This window comes from Aethalodelphis obliquidens, unplaced genomic scaffold (assembly GCF_003676395.1).
Source record: "Aethalodelphis obliquidens isolate GAN/ISIS:26980383/991018 unplaced genomic scaffold, ASM367639v1 scaffold22, whole genome shotgun sequence".
In the NCBI taxonomy this organism is placed as follows: Eukaryota; Metazoa; Chordata; class Mammalia; order Artiodactyla; family Delphinidae; genus Aethalodelphis; species Aethalodelphis obliquidens.
In genome coordinates, this window is record NW_020837966.1 from 15101841 (window position 1) to 15123698 (window position 21858).

A 21858-nucleotide genomic window follows, 5' to 3' on the forward strand; every position below is an offset into this window, starting at 1 on the left:
TGTCAACCAAGGGGAGACGGAGATGGGGTTTTGATCTATCAACTCCCATCAGTCACTGGTGGAAAGCTGCTCTGGGAACATGAACTCTCTGGCACTTGAAGTCTATCCTATAAACACACCAGCTGAGTGGACTGGCTACAATGGCCAGAAAAAGCCCTGAGGGAGAAAGATGTAGTGGCTTGCAGCCAGAAGCCACTGGGTCTATGAACAAGGAAATGGTGAGAGCTTCGGGGCTACGAGCAAGCCAACACTGTTTGCTTTAGCAGCCAACTACTCCAGGCTGACATCTGCTCAGCTTCAAGTCCAATGGATGAAAGATGACCCTCCCTTTCTAATAATTTTAATCATTCTGATAAAGGTTCTTGAATATACATCTTAAAGCCTCTTGTAGGTTCGAGTGCAATACTGTGGTTTGTCAAGTCTGGGTCATGTGACAGCAGCCAAAAATATGAAGAAATAAGAGATCAGCCAAGATGGCAGAGTAGAAAGACCCTGGGCTCACCTCCTCTCATGGGCACACCAAAATCACAACCATTTACAGAACAACCATCGAAGAAAAAGACAAGATCCTACCAGAAAAGACCTTCTACAACAAAAGACATAAAAAGGAACCACAACAAGATGGGTAGGAGAGGCTGACTCACGATATAGTCAAGTCCCATACCCACAGGTGGATGACCCACAAACTAGAGAATAATTAAGTTGCAGAGGTTCTCCCAAAGGAGTGAGAGATCAGAGGTCCAAGTCAGGCTCCCCAGCCTGGGGTTCCTGCACTGGGAAGATAAGCCCCCAGAATATTTGGTTTTGAGCCCAATGGGGCTTACTTTTGGGAGTCCCAGAGGGCTGGGGGAAATTGACTCCACTCTTAAATGCCACACACAAAATCTCCCCCCCTGCCTGGGACCCAGGGAAGAAGCAGTAATTTGATAAGAACCTGGGTCAAACCTAGCTGCTGATCTTGGAGAGTCTCCTGGCGAGGCAGGAGTCAACTTCAGCTCACCCTGGGGACACAGACTCTGGCGGTAGCCATTCTTGGGAGCTCCTGCTACCACATGGACACTGGTGCTGGCAAGTGCCATTGTGTAATCCTCCATCTAGCTTATTGGCTCTAGGCCCTAGCCCTTCCCTGGCCCAACAGCCTGTAGGCACCAGTGCTGGGATGTGTCAGGCCAAGGAACCAACTGGGTGGGGACACAGCCCTTCCCATTAGCAGACAGGCTGCCTTAAGACCTCCTGAGCCCACAGCCACCTCTAGACATGGCTCTGACCACCAGAGGACCCAGGACACAGCTCCACCCACCAGTGTGTAGACACAAGCCCCAGAACACCCTGGGCCCCAACACTGCTCTCCAGGAAGACTACTTTAGCCACTAGATGAACTTCATCTACCAGGGGGCAGAAACCAGATGCAAGAAAACCACAATCCCATAGCTTGCAGATCCAGCCTGCCCAGCAGCAGGCCAGAATCTGCCCTGAGACCAGCTGGGCTCTGACCCTACCCAAAAGCAGGCCAATACAGCCTTCAAGACACCCTGGACCATGTTCCAAACAAAGGAACAAGATAAAACCTCAGAATAAGAACTAAATGAAGTGGAGATAGGCAGTTTACCTGAGAAAGAGTTCAGGGTAGTGACAGTAAAGATGATGAAAGAACTTAGGAGAAGAATGGATACACACAGCAAGAAGATAGAATTTTTTAACAAAGAGTTAGAAAATATAAAGAAAAACCAAATGGAGATGAAGAATACAATAACTGAAATGAAAAATACTCTAGAAGGAATCAACAGATTCCTTCTGTTGGGAAGGGATCAGCATGCTGGACGACACAGTAGTGGAAATCACTGATGCTGAACAGAAAAAGAAATGAGGACAGTTTAAGAGACCTCTGGGACAACATCAAGTGCACTAATATTCACATTATAGGGGTCCTGGAAGGACCCCTATAAGAGAGAGGGAAAGAGGCTGAGAACATATCTGAAGACACAATAGCTGAAAAATTCCCTAACTTGGGAAAGGAAACACACATCCAAGTCTAGAAAGCACAGGGAGTCCCATACAGGATTAATCTAAAGAGGAACACACCAAGACACACAGTAATGAAAATGACAAAGAATTAAAGATAGAGAATATTAAAAGCATCAAGGGAAATGCAACCAATGACATACAAGGGAACTCCCATAATGCTATCAGGTGACTTTTCATTCAAACTCTGTGGGTCAGAAGGGAGTGGCACAATATATTTTAGGTAATGAAAGGGAAAAACTTACAACCAAGAATACTCTACCCAGCAAAGTTCTCCTTCAGACTTGATGGAGTGATCACAAGGTTTACACACAAAAAAGTTAAGATTAAGAGTTCAGCACCACCAAAAAAACTTTCCAAGAAATGTTAAAGGAACTTCTCTAAGCAAAAAAGAAAAGGCCAAAACTAGAAACATGAAAATTATACAAGGAAAAAGTTCACTGGTAACTGCACACATACAGTAAAGGGAGGAAATCATCTCATGCACAAAGCTAGTAGGAAGGTTAGAAGACAAAAGTAGTAAAGTCAATTATATCCACAGTAAGCAGTTAAGGGATACACAAAACAATTAGATATAAAATATGATACTAAAAGCAGTAATTGTGAGGGGAGGAGAGTACAAATGCAGGATTGTTAAAATGCATCTGAAATTAAGAGATCAGCAACTTAAAATAATCATGAATATATATAGATTGCTATATAGAAACCTCATGGTAACCAAAATCAAAAAGCTATACTAGATACACACACAACATAGAAAAAGGAATCCAAATATAACACTAAAGACAGTCATCAAATAATAGGAGAAAAGAACAAAAGAAGAAGAAAGAACAAAGAAGACCTACAAAAATAACCGCAAAACAATGAACAAAATGGCGATTAGAATATATATATCAATAATTACTTTAAATGTAAATGGACTAAATGCTCCAATCAAAAGACACACTGTGACTGAACAGATACAAAAACAAGACCCGTATATATGCTTCCTACAAGAGACTCACTTCAGCTCTAAAGACACACACAGACTGAAAGTGAGGGAATGAAAAAGGGTATTCCACTCAAATGGAAATCAAAAGAAAGCCGAGGTAGCAATACTTATATCAGACAAAATAGACTTTAAAATAAAGATTGTTATAAGAGACAGAGAAGGACACTACATAATGATCAAGGGATCAATCTAAGAAGATTAAATAATTGTAAATACATATGCACCCAACATAGGAACATCTAAATATATAAAGCAAATATTGACAGACATAGAGGGAGAAATTGACGGTAACACAATAATAGCAGGGAACTTTAACACTCCATTTACATCAATGGACAGACCATCCAGATAGAGAATCAATAAGGAAAGACTGGCCTTAAATGAAATACTAGGCCAGGTAGACTTAAATGAAATACTAGGCCAGGTAGACTTGATTGATATATATAGAGCTTCCCATCCAAAAGGAGCAGAACACACATTCTTTTCAAGTACACATGGAACATTCCCCAGGATAGATCACATGCTAGGTGACAAAACAAGTCTCAGAAAATTTAAGAAAACTGAAACCATATCAAACAATTTTTCCAACCACAATGCTATGAGACTAGAAATCAATGACAAGAAAAAAACTGCAAAAAATATAAACATGTGGAAGCTAAACAACATGCAAATAAACAACCAATGGATCACTGAAGAAATCAAAGAGGAAATTTTAAAATTCCTGGAGACAAATGAAAACACAATGATCCAAAATCTATGGTATGCAGCAAAAGCAGTTGTAAGAGGAATGTTTATAGCAATATGAGCCTACCTCAGGAAATAAGAAAAAATACAAACAAACTAATCCTACACCTAAAGGAACCTGAAAGTGAAGAACAAATAAAATCCAAAATTAGTAGGAGAGATATCATAAAGATCAAAGCAGAAATCAATGAAATACAGTAAATAAATAATAGAAACATCAATGAAACTAAGAGCTTCTTCTTTGAAAAGGTAAACAAAATTGATATTTAGCCAGACTCATCAAGAAAAAAAGATAGAGCCCAAATCAAAATCAAAATGAAGAAAGAGACATTATAACCAACACCACAGAAATACAAAAGATCATAAGAGACTACTACAGATAACTACCTGCCAATAAAATGAAAACTCAGAAGAAATGGACAAATTACCAGAAATGTACAATCTCCCCAAACTGAACCAGGAAGAAATAGAAAATATGAACGAGCCAATTACCAGTAATGAAATTGAATCAGTAGTTTAAAAACTCCCAACAAACAAAAGTCCAGGACCAGAGGGCTTCACAAGTGGATTCTACCAAACATTTAGAGAAGAGTTAACACCTATCTTTCTTAAACTATTCCAAAAAATTGCAGAGGAAGGAATGCTTTCAAACTCATTCGATGAGGCAAGCATCACCCTGATACCAAAACCAAAGAGAGATTTCACAAAAAAAAGAAAATTACAGGCCAATATCACCAACGAACATAGATGTAAAAATCCTAAACAAAATATTAGCAAACCAAATCCAACAATACATTAAAAGGATCATACACCATGATCAAGTGAGATTTATCCCAGGGATGCAAGGATTTTTCAGTATCCACAAATCAATCAATACAATACACCATATCAACAAATTTAAGAATAAAAACATATGATCATCTCAATAGATGCAAAAAAAACCTTTTGACAAAATTCAACATCCATTTATGATAAAAACTTTCCAGAAAGTGGGCACAGAGGGAACATACCTCAACACAATAAAGGCCATATATGACAAAACCACAGCTAACATCATACTCAATGGTGAAAGTTGAAATCATTTCCTCTAAGATCAGGAACAAGACACAGATGTCCACTCTTGCCACTTTTATTCAACATAGTATTGAAAGTCTTAGCGACAGCAATCAGAGAAGAAAAACAAATAAAAGGAATCCAAATTGGAAAGGAAAAAGTAAACCTGTCACTCTTTGCAGATGACAGGATACTATAGAAATTCTAAAAACACTACCAGAAACCTACTAGAGCTCATCAATAAATTTGGTAAAGTTGCAGGATATAAAATAAATATACAGACATCTGTTGCATTTCTATATACTAACAATGAAATATCAGAAAGAGAAATTAAGGAAGCAATCTCATTTACCATTGCATCAAAAAGAATAAAATACCTAGGAATAAACATACCTAATGAGGTAAAAGACCTGTACTTGGAAAACTATAAGACACTGATGAAAGAAATTGAGGATGACACACACATATGGAAAGATATACCATGTTTTTGGATTGGAAGAATGAATATTGTTAAAATTACCATATTACCCAAGGCAATCTACAGATTCAGTGCAATCCCTATCAAATTACCGAAGGCAGAGAACTAGAACAAATAATTTTAAAATTTGTATGGAAACACCAAAGATCTCGAATACCCAAAACAATCACGAGAAAGAAGAACAGAACTGGAGGAATCACAGTTACTGACTTCAGACTATACTACAAAGCTACAGTATGGTACAGGCACAAAAACAGAAACGTAGATCAATGGAACAGAATTGAGAGCCCAGAAATAAACCCATGCACTTATTTTCAATTAATCTACGAGAAAGGAGGCAAGAATATATGATGGAGAAAAGACAGTCTTCAATAAGTGGTGCTGGGAAACCTGGACAGCTATACGTAAGAGAATGAAGTTAGAACATTCTTTAACACCATATACAAAAATAAACTTAAAATGGATTAAAGATCTAAATGTAAGACCGGAAACTGTAAAACTCTTAGAGGAAAACATAGACAGAACACTCTGACATAAATCACAGCAATAATTTTTTTTAACATGTTTATTGGAGTATCTGCTGTATAACAAAGTGGATCAGCTGGACATATACATACATCCCCACAGCAATAATTTTTTGATCTGTCTCCTAAAGCAAAGGAAATAAAAGCAAAACCAAACAAATGGGGCCTAATTAGACTTAAAAACTTTGCACAGCAAAGGAAACCATCAACAAAATGAAAAGACAATCTACTGAATGGGAGAAAATACTTACATATGATATAACTGACCCAAAATATATAAACAGCTCATACAACTCAACACCAAAACCAACCAAACAAACAAACAACCTGATTAAAAAACTGGCAGAAAACCTGAATAGATATTTTTCCAAAGAGGAAATGCACATGGCCAATGGGCACATGAAAAGATGTTCCACATTACCAATCATCAGAAAAATGTAAATTAAAACCACAATGAGATATCACCTCACTCCTGTCAGAATGGCTATCATCAAAAAGACCACAAATAACAAATGTTGGCGAGGATATGGAGAAAAGGGAACCCTCATGTGCTGTTGGTGGGAATGTACATTGGTGCAGCCATGGTGGAAAACTGAATGGAGGTTTCTCTAAAAACTAAAAAACTAAAAATAGAACTACCATATGACTCAGCAATTCCACTCCTGGGTATGTATACAAAAAACCCAAAAATGCTAATTCAAAAAGATACATACACCCCAATGTTCATAGCAGCATTATTTATAATTGCCAAGATATGGAAGCAACCTAAGTGTCTATCAACAGATAAATGGATAAAGAAGAGGTTGTATATATATGCAATGGAAAAAAATGGAATAAAAAGCCATAAAAAAGAATGAAATTTTGCCGTTTGCAACAACATGGATGGGCTTGCAGGGTGTTATCCTAAGGGAAATAAGTCAGACAGAGAAAGACAAATACTGTATATCACTTACATGTGGAGTCTAAAAAATACAATCAACTAGTGAATATAAGAAAACAGAAACAGACTCACAGATATAGAGAACAAACTAGGGGTTACCAGTGGGGAGGTGGGGAAGGGGCAACATAGGGGTAGGGGATTAAGAGATGCAAATTATTATGTATAAAATAAATAAGCTACAAGGATATATTGTACAACACAGGGAATATGCACAATATTTTAGAATAACTATAAATGGAGTATAACCTTTAAAAATCACGAATCACTATGTTGTCCACCTGTAACTTATACAACATTGTACACCAACTATACTTTAATTTTAAAAATAGAAAAAAAAATAAGAAAAGTAGGGAAGAGTGAGTCCTCTTAGAATCTCAGGTGTTGGCATATCAGAGTGGATAGAAGGCAGAAAAAAATAAACGCAAAAAAGTGACTCAATGATGTCATAAATATTGAAATACAAGTACAGTTTTCTCATTGCCATTCAGCCATGAGTGTGAAGTCACTTGGAACACATGACTGTCTGAATCTCTAAAATGCCAACGGCGAGGGTCATAATTTTACCTAACTTTCTACCAGACACAATTTCTTTTCCGCCCTGGGTTTTGACTGTATTGGTTGAGAGACCTTGGACAAAAGAAATTTAGGAACGAGGGAGTCAAGAAATAAACCACAGAGGCAAACACCAGCCTCGTTGTTCCTTCATACCACAAAAGGGGAGAGGAATTTTAGGAAACAATTGAGTTCGTCAGTGACTGTATTTAAGATTATCTACTGTATATTTGCAATATAAAGGCCAAAGCAATTACAGACGTGATTTCCCTAAAGAAACAAAAATAAGGAGAGAGAGCTAGACTTGATGACTGTTAGCACTGAAAGACATCTTAATCAGCTTAATATATTAACAGTTCCGTGTCTGATCAACCACAGAATGGGCTATTTCATTTAAAGTTCTTTGTGAGACTTGTACAATTGTAAATTAAGAGAAATGCAAACTGTATGTTTGCATATTAAAGGAAAACTATATTTTTATCAAAGCAAGAATCTCCCTTCCCAATAGTTCTGATAAAAGCATTGATCCTCAGATGCTCTGATTAGGACAAATGTTTACTTCTGAACCAACTATAGTGGCCAGGGGCCAAGGGTTCTTTGCAAATGGAAACCTCTAATTCCCAGGACACTTCGGGAAACTTCAGTCAAGTCAGAAACACCAGTATGAAATTGTACTCGTATTCCCAAGCCTGCTTTGGCATTTAATTGCCTGGTTTTGCTTATATGTGGGGGTCAGGGTGGGTAAAAATGCTTTTTAATCTGAAAAAAATGTGCATTTGTCCTCATTACATTTATCACTGATAAATGGTACTTCCTGATGGAAACAGCATTACTAATCTGTGAGATTTTGTGTTGCTGTGTGATACATGTAGAGAAATACACCTCACATGTGGATTTCACATGAGTACACTGGATTCAAGTGCACTGTAATATTATGTGAGATCACCATATAAGCTAAACAAAGCTGAGATCTACTTTGTGTACTCTGATTTTAATATGCAGAGAACAGCAGGCTGTCTACCCATACAAACTGGCTTTAAAAACCAAGCAGTTAATATCAAGGCAAATAATCTGTTATTTTAATAATTAATCCAAATTCTTTAAAAAGATGGTTAGGAAGCCAGTTACCAAGAGTTTTAAAATACAGTTATTTTATTGGATTCAACTTTCAGTGAAAGTTTAATGTTTAAACATAGACAAGTGAGGATATAAATGTTTCAATAATAGGTTTAGATTATTTTGGTAATGAAGTCAAAAGGCCAATAACGATAAGCTTGCAGCAATTGGTAAAATAATCAAGGTCAAAGGAAGATTCAGAATGGTAGATGCAGAGGGCAGTCAGAGAAAATGGAGAGAGAATAACATGGAAATGAAATGGTCAAGATACAACATTTATTTTCCTTGGTTTTGTATCAATTTCCTTTTATTTTTATTGCGAAAAGAGTGTCCTGAAGCATGTAAAAAGAATGTGACAAAACAAATTTCTCAGTGAACATTTATTGAGAGAACTCTTTTGTTAAAAAAAAAAAAAAGTTTAAAATACAATAGGTAAAGGCCAACAATACCAGAGGGAAGGAACTAGGTAGAGATTCACAAAGTCTAGGTTCTAGATTCAGTTCTGACATGCTATAGAAAACTTTGGACAAGTCTTAACCCCACTGTATCTCAGTTTCTTTTGAATATGAAAAGTTATGAACTAGACAATCCCAAATATCCCACTGGGCCTTAAATTATGTGATCCTATACAGCACTTCTAAAAAAAAAGTTAATGCATTGTACTTCCAACAGAAATCCTAAATCAGAGATCAGTAGCAATTGTGAATATTGAAATGTATTCATATGAGAAATAAAATCAAGTTGTAAACAATTAAACATTCTCTCAAGCTAGTTTCATATTCTCCTACAGGCTGCGTAGTGCTACTTGAGTGATGTTACTGATATAGAGATTAAAAGGCAATAACAAACATTTTTAAGAATCATATTATTTCCTTTGATAAATGTAATGTGTGTTTGGAGGCAAGAAAAAAACATTTCAACTCTACTTTCTTTCTTCCTATTTTCTTCTTCTAAAGTCTATTGATTTTCCTTTACCTTTTTAGGGAATCTAAAAGAAACAAAATCATGTCTAATTCACATCCAGAATCTCCTTTTCATTGCACTCTTTGCCTATGTACTGGTTCTATCCCCGCAGGTTAGCAGATCAGGGAATAGTATTTATTTAACTCCAGGTGCTAAACTGGTTCAGACACAGAGTACTTTATTAAAGAACCTGTATTCTATAAAAAATAATCTCTGCTTTTCTTTTATATCCCTGTCTTCACAGACATAAGGAAACCTGGGACTACATTCAGAATGCTTTACTTTGTACTGAGGAGAATGGTGTCACTAAAGATTGGAAAAGGGAAACTTAGGTTTCTGGCTTGTTCACATAAATGGTGATGCCAAATTCATTAGCTGGAGAATATTAGAAAACGACCAGATGTTGGGGAAAAGATGACAATTTCAATATGTTTGTGTACATTTAAGGGGCCTTGGAGAAGGCCAAATGGAGATGTTCTCGGAGCACAGAACATGTGAACCTAGAACTTAGTAAAGGGGTCTGGGCTGGAGCCATCAATGTGGAAGCCACTGGCATGTCCTTATGATTAAATAAAGCAATGGGTCCATGGAAAATAGTCTCTGAGGAGAAAGCACCATGATACAGATCTCTCCCATGCCTCGCCTCATTTATACTCTGCAAAAATCTAATGGGTGAATATTAACCTCATTTTATAGATAAGGAAATTGAGGATCACAGGGAAGCAGATGAGAGCTTCTCCCATGGTGAAACATTTCTTTTTTGCTTCATCTTCTACTTTTTCTTAGATCAAAAGGATTAAATGTGGCTGTTCCCTCCCCAGCTTTCATCCTAATCAGAATAAGGACTGATGAAAAATACAGTTGCTGATGGAAATCACTCAAGGAGAAGATTCTGCCTATGGTTTCTCAATGAAGACCTGTGTGATTTCTACTCTGAAGGATGGATGCTATAAGATAATGATTAGATCACAAATTTAAAGGAAGAAAAGCTATCAGCTATCCTCCTTGATCAATCAGCCATACAGTGAGAGAAGTTTGATATTTGCATTATTATTTCTCATTCTTATTTGAGTCTTCCTACTTTAAGAGCTTAATTTTCTTGCAATCCTTTTTCTATTATTATCTTTCCATTTTTATTAGGTGTCTGTCACTGGACTTCTCTGTGGACAGAATTCCAATGCCTCATGTAGTTTTCAACGCCAGCTCAGACTTGGGAATTATTCAAACATCATGGGTTTTTTTTCCTTATTGACCTGTCCAGCTCTCTCCTTCCTGTCATGTCAACCTTGACACTGGAAGGCTGGAAGCCACTCACAGACACATACAGAAGTATTTATCTCTGAAAATGTAGGCAGGATGTTGGAGCCAGCTGAGGTTGAGAGGCTATGCAAGTCAGAAAACTGCACAGCAAATACTGTAATAAGTTGAATTTTGTGCTAACAGACGTTTCCCAGACCCAGATAGTCCCCATGGAAACAGGGCTTTGCTCTTGGCAGTTACATCAGAATTCTCTTCAGTAAATAATCAGTGATAGCATATACTTTCTTTCCTCATTGTCCTTGTGACAATGGTGAATCCTCAACTGGAAAGAGAAAACAAAAGGAGAGGGATACCATTGCTCCTGAATGACAGGCTGCAATGCCTTCCAGAGGACCCCAACAATAAGAAAGAGGGGCAGCAACGGGAGTTTAAGCCTGAAGTGTTTTTTAAAAACCACACAACAATGGATAAGCACATTTCTCTCCAGGATGGTTGGCAACTTGCTGATGATCATTGCCATGGATGAATATTTACTGTGTCCCAATATCAAGGCTTTATACTAGACCCTGACCAGAGGCAAGTCTAAATTCTGTAGGGCCTGGAGCTTATACAATAGCCAGAGGAAGCAGGGGCAGGGGGGGAGGTGTCTTCGAGACAATAATGTAAAATCTTGAATACAGAATAAGGTACAGAGCATTGGAAGGGCCCCAAGCAATATGAGTGGCCCGGAAGTTTAAACTTCCCTGGTTTCTTGGTAAATCCATCTCTGATCCTAGAAGTAGAGTGATAGATAAGGATAAGCACAGTAACAACAACAGCAGCAGTAGCAGCTACTCTATACTGAGCTGCCAGCACTGTACTGAGCACTTCACATGCATTGTCTCATTCAATCTCAGCACAGCCGCAAGAATTAGATACCAAATTTTGCAGATAAAGAAATGGAGGCTCAATAACTTGCCAGTGGACAGAGTGGTAAAACTGAACTCAAAATCAAAGGTTCTGACTCTCAGTTCTTAATCACCAAAGTATAAGGTTCTGAAGAAGTCTTAGTAGTTTTATGGCAACGTTAAGGGAGGTACCTGAGACAGTAACAGAAAGTTCAGAAACAGTTTTCTTCTGGAGGGGTGAACACATAAAGAAGCATGTCTCAACCCTTGGCAGGATTGACATTTTGGGCTAGATAATTCTTCGTTGTAGGGGTCTGTTCTGAGAATTACAGGTTGTTTAGCAACATCCCTGGCCTCTACCTACTCGATGCAGTAGCACCCTCTTCTCAGCTGGGATGACCATAAATGTCTCCAGATATTCCCTAAGTCCCCTGGCTGGGAACGGGGGAGATCACTGAACTGAGAACCCATGACTTAAAGATTGAGTAAGAGGTAGGAAGGTGAGGAAATGGGGGGAGGGGTACTCCTGAAAGAAGTCATAGCAAGTACAAAGGCAGAAGAGTGGGAAACAGCCTGATAGATATGAGGAAGGGCAGGCAATTTCATGTTACTTGAGGCCAAAGGGGAGGCTGAGGATCACTTGGTGGTGAAGTAGGAGGAGGTCAAATTACAGAGGCCATTAAATGTCATGCCAAGGGGTTAGAGTATTATTTCCTATCAGAGGGGAAGGGATACAAAAAACTATCATAACATTTGGTAATGACATGATCGAGGGGACATTTTCAAATGTCACTCTGGTCTCTTAGTGGATAATGTATCTGATGAGGACAAGTCTAGTTCAGTTAACTTTGTCGTTTTCTATTTTAGACATGTGTTATGCCCTCTAAGAGGTCTAGAAATGACCAAAAAGCCCAGAGAAATTAGAGTCTGGATGGGTTACTGACAATTCACTTCCATCTTCAGAAGACAGAAATCTCAACACAACCCTACCAGGCAGTGGGCTGACAGTGCCATCCTCCAATACAATGTGCTGGGAAAGCCTTTCCTGCTAAACAAGATGTGCATCAGTTTCATTAAGGGAAACAGGTCATGGAACAGATGAAGGCAACCATGTAAAATATATATGAAATACCCACTCTCTCTTTGGTTGTGCTTAAAATAAAGAAGGAAGAGTAAAGAATCACGAAGTTGTGTCCATGAGCATAAACCACCTGGTTTACTTCCAGATTGAACCACTTGAATGATATGAGCAGCATTTTCATAGTATGGCAGACATTGTTCACTGCCTGTTCAACATCTATTCTTCCCTTTGTCCTTACTAACAACACGCTGATTTTGTGCAGGCAACAATACTGTGTTCCCAGCTAAAGTCAACTTACTTCCTCAGACTCTAATGAAGCTAGAGGTGGCTGAGTGACCCAGGCAAGTAAGATGTATGCTGGTGTTGCTGAGTGGTGTTTCCCCCTATTTCCAATTCAAATGGAGTCTTTATCTCTTCTCATATTCCCTCTATTTGTGTGTTTGACTTCTTAACATCCTCAGAATATTTTCACACTTTAAAAAATAAATTACACCTCTCCTCTAAGATTGAGAAGATACTTACTATTTAGAAAAGGTTAAGAAACATTCTTTCCTGAAAAGTACTCTTACTGTCTGATAATTATTCCATCACAACTCATTTACTTTATCCTTCAATTTGAGGAATAGATATGACAGAGCATTTTAGTTTTCGTAATTGCCCTGTTGCAATTGCTGACTAGCGTCAGAGTAGGAGAGAAGAGGTGAAAGTGGCTATTGATTAATTATAACACATTTCTTCCCAGGGCAAGTCTTTGGAATTCAAAAAAAAAAAAAAAAAAAGCCTTCCAACAAGTTGGGCTTTAAGAATAGTGCATATAACAATAATAGCCTGACACAACTCACAGACCCTTCCCAAAGTGCCTGTATTAGAATGAATTCAATATACAGCCTCACCTTGGTTAGAGCAGAGAAAAGCTGCAAAAAACAGAAAGTGAACAACCCTAAGAATCTTTTAGAAACCCTCTAGGTTTGACTGCTCAGCCATACATCCTACAAGCATGGGTAACAAGATAGGAAACAAAAGAAAATCCTAAAAAATCACCCCCAAGGCAAGCAACGACAGCCAGCAGCTGAATTTGATCCTCTGTACTGACCAACGGCCAGTGTGAGTGCCTCCTACCATCAATTCTTCAGGTTTACCTGGGCAAGGAGAACTGGATGACCAACTTTTTCATAGCCTGACCCTATAGCCTCGTTATCTGCCTCTAAGCCTTTGGGTAAAAATGCCCGGGTCTCCAAGAAAAGCTTCCCAGCATCTCAGGTTTTCCTAAGTGACTGTTGCAATGATGATGAGAATGAGGAAGTGACGATGCCCACTCTCATCTCAGGGGAGAAAAGGTGAGGGGGACGCCGCTAACAGACAACAGGGAAGCTATCTGCTGCTCCTTTCAAAGCACCACAAACATCTCCCAAGGATTCAAGACCACTCTTCAAAACTCTCCTTTCTATTCAAACCCATTCATTTTTATTGAGTAGCAGAACATGTCCTCATTTGTACAGTTCTAGGCACTTGTTGGAAAATCATCTCAGTTGTGAGATAACACACATGATGTGGTTCAGAAATTAAACTAGAATGCTTGCAGGATTATAAAGAGTTGAAAACTGCTTCCTTTTTCCGAGGCTCCATTTTCCAGTTATTTTAACAGGTGGTGTTTCAGAATATTCCCACGGGATGTGCTGACTCTCATTCATATTAATTTGATCCTCAGTATAAATATAAGTATGGATAAAATATGTAAATATATTGAACAAGAGGAATAAACCACATCAATTTCCCAACATTCTTTCCAATCCATGTGGATCTTTTCCTGTGGCTGGCATTGCATTCAAGAAAGTCCTTTTGTTTGTTTACTGAAACATAGACCTGCCAGGACAGCTGAGCTCTAAATTGCTGTTGCATTTCTGATGGAAAGGTGCCACATAACTTAAATTTCAACAGTTCTACAGTTTCCCATATTTCTTATTTGTGACTTTACACCTCATAGACGAAGTGCATTGTACTATCATTTTAATAAGTAGTTTTTGAATGAAGGTCATTTTTCTTTGCGTCCAAATTCCATCTATTTATTTTTTCTTTCTTTTTACTGACAGATCCTGAGATCCAATAAAGGGCTTTGAAAAGTCATTTCTTTTCAAAGGTATTAGGTTTCAACAGCCAATAAACCAAATGACCAAACAGAACCACCACGTCCTCAAACTGCCAAAGAGGTGGTGACAATTCTGGTTTGTCTGTTCATCTGAAGGGAAAGGATATCGTTGATTCCTCTTGTTCAGCCACTTAGTTGTGAGTAAACATTATTTTTTAGAAAATCAGTTTTCCTGGGTTTTCTCATCAATGAACTATTTTCCCCATAATGGCAGATAATTACCTAGTATATTTGGGAAAATGGAGTCCATCTTCACGATAGAGATGGTAGTTAGATACGCATTGAGTCCAATTGGATTCACTGTCCAAGCTATAAAGAAATGGAGATCAAGTGACTTTTAATCTTGTATGAAACAAAAAGATTAAACTGTCTATATTACGATGAACTGCCGTGACGAGCCCTATGATAGAACCACACTCGCAGAGCTGCTTCTAATGATATGTATGCAAGGAATAGATTTTTCCTGATAACGCATGTAATTAGAGTACAGAACAAAATGTTCTATTCAAATTCATGACATGCCCAACTAATAAAGGAAGAGAGGATAAGGCATTTGCTATTTATTTGCATGAAAGAGCTTTAATATAGGATATACTTTAGAGAAATTAGTTTTCAATCTAGGTGACTAGATGAGATTTTGACTCTGAACTGTTTCTTGAGTTGACCTATGAGAATTTATGCAGAAATATGACTGTGATGCTTACAAACCAGACAGGCATTGTTTTTTTCATTAATTCCTGAATGTCTCATATAGTCAGGAGAAGCAGAAAATTGGTCTTTTTAAAAGCCCACTGTACAAGAATTTGCTTTTATGAAACATAATCAGCAAGAGTTGATAGGAATCTTAACAGGAATGTATTCTTTTTAAATTCAGACATTCAAGAAGTTAGATACATTGATTCAGCAGTGATGATTCTCCACTGACCTGTATAAAACAGAAATCTAGGGTTATATTGTTATAAATATATTTGAGAGAACCTCTTGCTATCATAGTACCAGCTCTTCAGGGTGAATTATGGACCACACAATGGATACTTGAAAGAAAGCTTTACATCAACTCTTGTGCTTATTTTTCGATGATAAACGTTAGTGTCACATCCAGTGGATATACATAAGGAATTGCTTCTAAGAGTAGGAGTCTTTCATTTTTAAAAACAACAACTGATATCAACATTATCCATGTAATGTATTGCGTAACTGTAGAAATCTATACTTATGAGCCAATAAAAAAACTGCTAAGTGTGAGATAAAAGGTAAAAGTCTCACATTGTATGCTTAACATCATTTGAAACACTAACAAGTAAGAAAAACTGTTGTATTCCTTGTACAGATATGAAATACGGCCTTTTTATTTATTTTTTAATTATTATTTTTTTGCGGTACGTGGGCCTCTCACTGCCGTGGCCTCTCCCGTTGCGGAGCACAGGCTCTGGACGCGCAGGCTCAGCGGCCATGGCTCACCGGCCCAGCCGCCCCGCGGCATGAGGGATCCTCCCAGACCGGGGCACGAACCCGTGTCCCCTGCATCGGCAGGCGGACTCTCAACCACTGCGCCACCAGGGAAGCCCTGAAATATGGCCTTTTTAGTAAAAGGCACCAAGATCCACTCACTCAAGCCAGAAACAGAGGAGTCCTCTTTGCTTTCTCCCTTTACCTCTCCTCCCACTTCAAAGCCATCAATAACTTCCATCAATTCTCCCTTCCAACATATATCACAAAGTTTTTTTCTACCTCCATCCTGGCTCCGATAGTTATCCCTGGTTGCCGGGTCTCTTAAAAAAAGTTTTTGTTTTTAAACTTCTCTCTCTATTATCCTTGGCCTCCCCTAATGCATCTTCCACAAAGTAGGCAGAATAATAAGATTATGTTTATCTAGCTTAAAATCTTCAATGACTTGCCCTCACACTTAGAATAAATCCAAACGCCTTAAACTCGGAGCTTCTGGAATCCAGTCTCTGCTTCTCTGCCTAACCCTGTTTCCCATGGAGCCAGAAACATTATACCCACACCCCTTGGCCATCCTCAAGTTCTTTCCTGTTTCAAGGCCATTGTTCTCCCTGCCTGAATCACTCTTTATCCCGCTTGTTTCCTCCTATCTCAGCTAAAATAGCTCTCCCTGAAGAGACCTTTCTTCATTGCTATATCTGGAGATCTTATCCTGTCAAGCAATTTCTTCTGTTGTACTTATCAAAATTTGCAATGATTTTGCTTGTTGATCGTTTTCTTGTCTATCTCCCCATGAAAATGTCAGTGTCATGAAGAGAAAGGACAATGTCTATCTTGGTTACTGTCATATATACCTAGTAAGTCCTACACCAATGTTTATTTAATGAATACATGAACTTATTGCAGCTCTGCTTTCATAGATAGAGGCCATAAAGAGGCAGAGATGCAGATAAATTTCAGGGGAAAAAATTGTCCTTGATTTGTTTTCAGGTTCAGGAATCAGCGGTTTTCTTTTTTTTTCTCCATCCTAAAATAAATGTTCAATTAAATCTAACTTTCTCAAGGGGAAAGTAAAAGGAATGAATATTCTCACATATTGCAATCATGAAGCTTATTCAAAGTGTCTATATATTTCTTATCTGTGAGTGGGTGAGCCAGATTTCTCTCTGGAAGTAAGCTAAACTCTTTGGGAAGCTTTTCTATCTCTTCTGGGCCACTTATGTAACAGGAAGATACTAGAGTTTATAACACGTCCCTGAGTATTGCATTTATTGCCAAAGAATATGTAGGCTGATTATAGATTATATCCACTTGTGTGTATTCGCTGTACAAAACAAGTATAGCAGCTTGTAAAAAGTGAAAAAGTTCTTGGCTGACATTGTTGAAATCTCTTACAAATCAAGCTACAATGAGAAAGCTGAAAAAGCTATTTTATAACAATATGTAAGAAAAAAATGATTTTGTGGACAAACGTATGTTTTAAGCGGACAAAATATTTTATAATGTTTTTCTATTTTAACTGAAGTATTGCTTTCTTCTGGAAGTACTGTTTTCTTCTTATTCATTGCTCAAAGAAAAATTGGAAAGCAAGTAAAAATAGTTAATGAGAAAACTACTGTTATTAGACTGGCATAGTTGTAAAGGTATAAATTTTCTTCCATGTAATCTGAATCTTAAAACTTAGCAAACATGAACATATTAAGGAATAGAATAGAAACTTCATTTTATTTATTTTTTTAAACATCTTTATGGGAGTAAAATTGCTTTACAATGGTGTGTTAGTTTCTGCTGTATAACAAAGTGAATCAGCTATACATATACATATATCCCCATATCTCCTCCCTCTTGCATCTCCCTCCCATCCTCCCTCTCCCATCCCTCTAGGTGGTCACAGAGCACCGAGCTGATCTCCCTGTGCTATGCGGCTGCTTCCCACTAGCTATCTATTTTACATTTGGTTGTGTATATATGTCCATGCCACTCTCTCACTTCGTCACAGCTTACCCTTCCCCCTCCCCGTATCCTCAAGCCCATTCTGTATGTCTGTGTCTTTATTCCTGTCCTACCCCTTGGTTCTTCAGAACCATTGTTTTTTTTTACATTCCATATACATGTGTTAGCATATGGTATTTGTTTTTCTCTTTCTGACTTACTTCACTCCGTATGACAGTCTCTAGGTCCATCCACCTCACTTCAAATAACTCAATTTTGTTTCTTTTCATGGCTGACTAATATTCCATTGTATGTATGTGCCACATCTTCTTTATCCATTAATCTGTTGATGGACACTTAGGTTGCTTCCATGTCCTGGCTATTGTAAATAGTGCTGCAATGAACATTGTGGTACATGACTCTTTTTGAATTATGGTTTTCTCAGGGTATATGCCCAGTAGTGGGATTGTGGATCATATGGCGGTTCTATTTTTAGTTTTCTAAGGAACCTCCATACTGTTCTCCATGGTGGCTGTATCAATTTCCATTCCCACCAACAGTGCAAGAGGGTTCCCTTTTCTCCACACCCTCTCAAGCATTTATTGTTTGTATATATTTTGATGATGGCCATTCTGACAGGTGTGAGGTGATTCCTCATTGTAGTTTTGATTTGCATGTCTCTAATGATTAGTGATGTTGAGCGCCCTTCCTTGTGTTTGTTGGCAATCTGTATATCTTCTTTGGAGAAATGTCTATTTACGTCTTCTACCCGTTTTTGGATTGGGTTTTTTGTTTTTTTGATATTGAGCTGCATGAGCTGCTTGTATATTTTGGAGATTAATTCTTTGTCAGTTGCTTCATTTGCAAATATTTTCTCCCAATCTGAGCATTGTCTTTTCATCTTGTTTATGGTTTCCTTTGCTGTGCAAAAGCTTTTAAGTTTCATTAGATCCCATTTGTTTATTTTTGTTTTTATTTCCATTTCTCTAGGTGGTGGGTCAAAAAGGATCTTGCTGTGATTTATGTCATAGAGTGTCCTGCCTGTGTTTTCCTTAGGAGTTTTATAGTGTCTGGTCTTAAATTTAGGTCATTAATACATTTTGAGTGTACTTTTGTGTATGGTGTTAGGGAGTGTTCTAATTTCATTCTTTTACATGTAGCTTTCCAGTTTTCCCAGCACCACTTATTGAAGAGGCTGTCTTTTCTCCATTGAATATTCTTGTCTCCTTTATCAAACATAAGGTGACCATATGTGCGTGGGTTTACGTCTGGGCTTTCTATCCTGTTCCATTGATCTATATTTCTGTTTTTGTGCCAGTACCATACTGTCTTGATTACTGTAGCTGTGTAGTATAGTCTGAAGACTGGGAGCCTGATTCCTCCAGCTCCATTTCTCTTTCTCAAGATTGCTTTGGCTATTCGGGGTCTTTTGTGTTTCCATACAAACTGTGAAATTTTTTGTTCTAGCTCTGTGAAAAATGCCATTGGTTGGTAGTTCAATAGGGATTGCATTGAATCTGTAGATTGCTTTGGGTAGTACAGTCATTTTCAAAATGTTGATTCTTCCAATCCAAGAACATGGTATATCTCTCCATCTGTTTGTAGTGTCTTTAATTTCTTTCATCAGTGTCTTATAGTTTTCTGCATACAGGTCTTTTGTCTCCTTATAGGTGGGTTTATTCCTAGGTATTTTATTCTTTTTGTTGCAGTGGTAAATGGGAGTGTTTCCTTAATTTCTCTTTTGGATTTTTCATCATTAGTATATAGGATTGCAAGAGATTTCTATGCATTAATTTTGTATCCTGCTACTTTACCAAATGCATTGATTAGCTCTAGTAGTTTTCTGGTAGCATCTTTAGGATTCTCTATGTATAGTATCATGTCATCAGCAAATGGTGACAGTTTTACTTCTTCTTTTCTGACTTGGATTCATTTTATTTCTTTTTCTTCTCTGATTGCTGTGGCTAAAAATTCCAAAACTATGTTGAATAATAGTGGTGAGAGTGGGCAACCTTGTCTTGTTCCTGATTTCATGGAAATGGTTTCAGTGTTTCACCACTGAGAACAATGTTGGCTGTGGATCTGTCATATATGGCCTTTATTATGTTGAGGTAAGTTTTCTCTATGCCTAATTTCTGGAGGGTTTTTATCATAAATGGGTGTTGACTTTTGTCAAAAGCTTTTTCTGCATCTTTTGTGATGATTGTATGTTTTTTCTCCTTCAGTTTGTTAATATGGTGTGCCACATTGATTGACTGGCATATATTGAAGAATCTTTGCATTCCTGGGATAAACCCCACTTGATCATGGTGTATGATCCTTTTAATATGCTGTAGGATTCTGTTTGTTAATATTTTGTTGAGGATTTTTGCATCTATGTTCATCAGTGATATTGGCCTGTAGTTTTCCTTTTTTGTGGCATCTTCATCTGGTTTTGGTATCAGGGTGATGATGGCCTTATAGAATGAGCTTTGGAGTGTTCCTCCCTTTGCTATATTTTGGAAGAATTTGAGAAGGACAGATGTTAGCTCTTCTCTAAATGTTTGACAGAATTAGCCTGTAAAGCCATCTGGTCCTGGGCTTCTGTTTCTTGGAAGAGTTTTAATCACAGTTTCAATTTCAGTGCTTATGATTGGTCTGACTATATTTTCTGTTTCTTCCTGGTTCAGTCCTGGAAGGCTGTGCTTTTCTAAGAATTTGTCTATTTCTTCGAGTTTGTCCATTCTATTGGCATATAGTTGCTTGTAGTAATCTCTCATGATCCTTTGTATTTCTGCAGTGTCAGTTGTTACTTCTCCTTTTTCATTTCTATTTCTATTGATTTGAGTGTTTTCCCTGTTTTTCTTGATGAGTCTGGCTAATGGTGTATGAATTTTGTTTATCTTCTCAAAGAACCAGCTTTTAGTTTTATTGATCTTTGCTATTGTTTCCTTCATTTCTTTTTCATTTATTTCTGACCTGATCTTTATGATTTCTTTCCTTCTGCTAACTTTCAGGGGTTTTTGTTCTTCTTTGTGTGAACACTTTAGGTGTAAGGTTAGGTTGTTTATTTGAGAATTTTCTTGTTTCCTGAGGTAGGACTGTATTGCTACAAACTTCCCTCTTAGAACTGCTTTTGCTGCAACCCATAGGTTTTGTGTCGTCGTGTTTTCCGTGTCATTTGTTTCCAGGTATTTTTTGATTTCCTGTGTGATTTCTTCAGTGATATCTTGGTTATTTAGTAGTGTATTGCTTAGCCTCCATGTGTTTGTATATTTTACAGTTTTTTTCCTGTAATTGATATCTAGTCTCATAGCATTGTGGTCAGAAAAGACACTTGATATGATTTCAATTTTCTTAAATTTACCAAGGCTTGATATGTGACCCAAGATATGATCTATCCTGGAGAATGTTCCATGAGCACCTGAGAAGAAAGTGTATTCTGTTGTTTTTGGATGGAATGTCCTATAAATACCAATGAAGTCCATCTTGTTTAATGTATCATTTAAAGTTTGTGTTTCCTTATTTATTTTCATTTTGGATGATCTGTCCATTGGTGAAAGTGGGGTGTTAAAGTCCCCTCCTATGATTGTGTAACTGTTGATTTCCCATTTTATGTCTGTTAGTATTTGCCTTATGTACTGAGGTGCTCCTATGTTGGGGCATAAATATTTACAATTGTTATCTCTTCTTCTTGGATTGAGACCTTAATCATCATGTAGTGTTCTTCTTTTTCTCTTGTAA

The 21858-nt window shown here is 37.7% G+C and overlaps 1 protein-coding gene across 4 annotated transcripts in view; it reads right to left on the reverse strand.

Moving 5' to 3' along the window:
- The window catches only part of SUCLG2 (succinate-CoA ligase GDP-forming subunit beta), a 337465-nt gene that overhangs the window by 604 nt on the left and 315003 nt on the right, over nucleotides 1-21858 (reverse strand). The window lies entirely within an intron of this gene.